The 5,114-nt window shown below is 33.5% G+C and overlaps 1 long non-coding RNA gene across 9 annotated transcripts; it reads left to right on the plus strand.

Annotated features, from left to right (window-relative positions):
* Positions 1 to 589: 589 nt before the first annotated feature.
* Positions 590 to 3,956, plus strand: LOC131636431 (uncharacterized). Of its 9 annotated transcripts, XR_009294094.1 has the most exons (5): positions 590 to 908; positions 1,035 to 1,727; positions 1,822 to 2,288; positions 2,374 to 2,448; positions 3,014 to 3,952. It is a non-coding gene; the product is annotated as an uncharacterized LOC131636431 (long non-coding RNA). The 9 variants fall into 9 exon arrangements; XR_009294088.1 differs by having other exon boundaries at positions 2,374 to 3,956; XR_009294097.1 differs by having other exon boundaries at positions 1,035 to 1,525; positions 1,636 to 1,727; positions 1,822 to 3,956.
* Positions 3,957 to 5,114: the final 1,158 nt, after the last annotated feature.

Raw genomic sequence — 5,114 nt, forward strand, 5'->3', positions numbered from 1 at the left:
GGAGCTTCTTGAAATCACGACAGGAGGGCTGGTAGACGCGCGTTTGGTTCCTGAAACGCCAAACCAAACAGGCACTATATATGTTTGCGTATTGATCTCTAGATACACCATTCAGATATCAATATTTTGACACACAACCATGAGAGAGTGGAATCCATAAGGTCACAATTTTTCTGCATTAAAAATTCTTAAACTCTTTCAATCACGGTCATAGAGCATTTTTCCTTATACCCGAACAAAAATTCTTGCATTTATATTTCATAATTTCGCTTGCAAAGCCAATCATACAATAGAATAATGCAAAATAAGTTTTAAGGCAATTTTGACAAATGTCACAATTAGAGATAACTTTACTATTTTAATTATTTATAGTTTAGGATATCTTACTATAATTATTATAATATTTAAATTGTTTTTTATAATTTTTTTTATATTTAATATTTAATTTAGACTTCCAAAACATTGGCCGCCTATACATTAATTTAGTTAATAATTTGATGTAGTTAATAATTATTTTTTATTTAATTTAGTCTTTAATTTAGTTAATAATTTGTGACCTTTCATATATATTATCCTACCCCATACCAAACCTCGATTTCCATTAGAAGCTTCTACCGCTTCACGCCTTCACATACCAACCTCGATTCCTCAACAATTCATTAATTTCCATTTTCCAAAACCTGATTAATGTATTCATACATAATTTCAAATGCTTCTCACTGCCGAAATGCATTTATTCTTATCAATGATTTATGTTTTCCAGCTAATGATTTACGTTTTAGGATTTTTCTTATATTCAAGAGAAAGTGCTTCCAATCCAATTCAAATTTAATACTTCCAACAATGGAGAAAAAAAATACTCATTCAAGAATCTTCATAGCAGAGAATATTTCAGTCACAAGAAGAAGGTACCGCTTTTTTGTAACATTTATCTTGCTTCTTGTGGTTTAATTCTTAGGTTTATGTGAAAAAATTCTCTTTTCAATGTTTCCGTTTCATTTCTCAAATGGGTATTGTTTCTTTCTTTCCAATAGGTGCACTTAGTGGCTTGGAATTACATTGGCACATAACTTGCTTCTGGTTCTGTTGATCAAACTGCTTGAATCTAGCATATTGAACCACATCATGTTTTTCAATTGCAGGACAAGTTCATAATTCACATCTTCAAAAACTCTTTTTTTATCGTTCTTTTTTAAAAGTTTGTTTATTTATTTGTTTTTCTGTTTTGGGTTTCTATTATATTGTTGCATTGTTGCTTGAGAATGGAGCTGATGTTAATTCAAAAAATTATTCTCGCAAGGTATCTCTCTATGGCCCTTTTTTGATTTGAAACAAAAATTGTAGTATCATATGATTATTCTAATGAATGAAATATTTACAATTAGTGTAGAAATTTAAATATTTGATATTGGAATTCAGATGCTAAAGATGGGAACTCTCCTCAGCAACCTCAACCTAATAGTTACATATCTAACGTTGCTCCAGAGAGTAAATTTAATTTCAAGCTTTAGCTTTATGAATAACTGTAATATCGCAAAATAATTGAGGCCTACTTTGATATTTCTTAAAAATTTGTATTTCTGTTAATAATATTGGCTTAACAGCTCCAATTTGAAACTTCTGCCATTGTTTCAGTTTCTTTTTTGTGCTAAAGCGTAAGAAGTAGCAGAGCTGCGCGAGAAGAGAGGTGCTTTGAAATTTCCTCTACAATTTGCCAGTGTATCGAGGTATGAAAACATATTTTGTATTTTTTAAGTAGATTATTAACATATGCAGATTAAATGGTGATTAACAGATGCAGATTATTAAACATATGTGTAGGTCTGATTTACAAAGTTCAATGGATGGATGTCTTGCTTCCGTTCATGAATACAAAATCCCGCCTAAAGCTCTTCTTGGATTGCATTCCTATTGTCATGTTTACTTTGATGCTTTCCATTCGGTCATTGTTGATACTCGTGTTCACATCAGTCTATAAAATATTTATGAATGAGCACTTATGTCTCTGGAATATATTTATGAAAACCAATATGACAATAATGCTGATTAGAAGCAAGTGCGATCTTGCTCACAAACGGGATGTAAACACTGAAGAAGGTGTTAGATTCAAATTAACATCATAGTACAGTTATTATCACAGACGGGCCTACTGCTCTCTAATTATTGCACGGCGGGAAGGCAAGTAGTAAAAGTTCTCAACAGTGATGGGAAGGTTATTGCAGATGTTAATTGATTTGCAAAGATTCTTGAGAAGGAAGAGGATGATTTTGATTAACTATTTCTTTCAGGTTGATTATTCACAATATGCTTTTGAATGATTTTGTTATAATACAGTAAATTGTTTGAATTTGGTCGTATTTTGTTGTATATAAGTTGATGGGTCAGGGTCGTCAAGCTGATGGGTCGAGATAGTGAGATAGTGTTAAGTTTCCAGCTGTCGAGATTGTGGTAAGCTTTAAATCGCATGCTCCTGTTTATTGAAATTGATGATGAGGAGGGGATTAGTTAATTTTTGTTGATTCAATATCAAATATTTTTTTTTTTTGCAATACTTAGATTAAGGTGTGATGTGGAATAATTTTTGCAATATCTATTTGTTGATTCAATATCAAATATCATATATCAAAATAATTTTTAAGTAGATCTACACGACGAAAAGAGAGGCATATACTGGATTTGAGTTTAATAACCAAATCTAAGATAAATTTGTGATATCCATAACCTTGGTGAGTTTTAACACAGGCCGTTGTTTCTGATGACAGCTGATGCATTCATGTTATATTACCACCACTATAATGGTTATTATTTATTCTTCTTTTACTTCCCTTTGCTCTCCTTCAATTCATTTTATTCTTTCTATTTTGTATGGTTAGTCAAATGTTGCAGATATTTCTGCTTGGGCAATTTGGCATGGTGTGTTGTACCATTAAGCAATTTCATACCTAAGTAGTTTTGTTTACGAATTTTACTAATTTCCTTTTAAGCCAAATTTCTTTGTTTTTTCTTCTTCCAGGAAATGCTTTAACCCATTCCCCTAGCTTTGGCATATTGCACTCGGTAGTTTGAAGGGATGTCTGCCACAAGAGAATCATTTGCAGTACTTCAAAAACTAAGAGAGGGCTATTTTGATTCTTCTTTACCCAGGACACCCAAAGTGATTTTTCCCAATGAATATATGGTGTTTCTGATTTTCTAACTCCATTTACATCACAGTAATTTTACAAGATAAGGATCATGTGATGTCCTCACCCAGCTAAACAAGAGTGTTATGCAGTTATCCAACATCTCTGCATCTTTCTTGTCATATATCATGCTTCATTAATCTTTGATGAATATAAGAAAAGAGAGATTGGTCCATTAATGTTTCGAGATTGGATTTATGGGATTCTTGCGAATTTTTCAAAATGTTGGGATTGGTAGTTGTAGAGGTAATTTGGGTGAGAGTGAGTAAGTGACGCATTGAAATCCTTCATTAATATTTCGAAGTCGGGTTTATGAGGTTCTTGTGATTCTTATAGATACTTAGAATGGTAATCATATGGGAAATTTGGGTGCGGTTCCTCGAGATATTGGGAGTGGAAATCATAGAGAAAATTTGGGTGTACATAGTTATAGAGATAAGAGTGCCTTAGTCTATTCGGTGCAACAACGGATTGGCCGTTGGTCCCTGGCAACGACGCCAAAAACTTGATGCATCCGCAAGCGCACTGACATATCGAAGTAATATAAAAGATTGTCGAACCCACAGAGACCAATGTCAACCTACTGTAATCTATTGTCGCTTTGTAAATCTAAGGCTAATGAATGATTGATTAAGGGAAAACTAATAACTAAAACTAAAATAAAATAAAGATTAACATGAATATAAGAAAAGAGAGACCGGAATGTGATTCCGTGTACTTCGGGAACTCTGTAACTCGTTGGCTTATAGTAATGTTAAAAAAAAATTTAGTAGAAATATTAGCTTAAAGACAATATCTCACACTTTCGTGGTTATGAATAAAGTCACACTCCTTAACCGTAAGATTTTGCTCTCGCTCGCCCACTTAAATCAAGGAACACATTTTGAAAACTGAACAAGTTCTAAATAATCCTAAAGCGCTCTCGTTGTGTTTAAAATTAATGCCTAGTTTTTACTATCCGGTTCGACCCCCACGCTCTCGCAGTGCCGGTTCGAACCTTAATAGATCTCTCACTCTCGTGACGAAATCGTGGTAGGTAACCTTTCACTCTCATGACAGGGTTACCTAAATTAATATTAAAAACATAAACCAAAATATAATTTTATAATAATAATTAATCCAACACAATAATTACCGAGTCCTGTTGGAGACGACGATCCTCACATACCGAACTCAAAACAATTTAGCAAAACATATCACTAAATGAAAATGCATTAAATATAACAATTGCAATCACCACAAACATGGCAATTAAAATAACAATAATAATTATAAAGCAATAAATATGAACTTGAAAATGACAGAAATAAAGAAACTCGAATTTAACTTCAATTATGTCGACAAGCTTTGATCTATGCGTTACATAAATTATAGGCCTAATATTAATGGTGCGGTAGTTACTCAATGTGAGAAACTACCACTTTTACAAATGTAATTTTCTGCCTAAAATCTAAGAACAGCGCTTCCGCGCATAAAAACCTGGATCCTGAAACTGTGAATGCTCGGTCCTTTTTATAGTAATGGCAGTGGAAGTTACTTTCAAAATCGTGTGAGAAGTAGTGGAGATAATGGGCAGTTGCAGAAAGTGGCGAAAGTGGGAAGTTATAGAAAGTGGAGAAAATATAGGAACTGGGTTTCGTTGGTTGCAGACGTGGGGAAAGCCTCGTAATTAAGTTAATGATATAAAGCTATTTGAAACTGTATCGGTCGTAACAAAGTGTGTGTTGAGGGGCACACTTAAATTCACTTTGTGCCGGGCGTAACATTATATGTTCCGAGGGGCACACCTTCCTTTGCTATGTGGTGACCGTCATGAAGGCTGTGACGAGCGTCACAGTCTTTTGCCATGGAATTTTCTGCTATGATTTTCATTCAATTTCTTTGCCATTTCTTCCTCTTTTCTAATGCAAGCTTGTGGAATCAAAATACTTG

Source organism: Vicia villosa, linkage group LG1, assembly GCF_029867415.1.
Source record: "Vicia villosa cultivar HV-30 ecotype Madison, WI linkage group LG1, Vvil1.0, whole genome shotgun sequence".
NCBI classification, from domain to species: domain Eukaryota; kingdom Viridiplantae; phylum Streptophyta; class Magnoliopsida; order Fabales; family Fabaceae; genus Vicia; species Vicia villosa.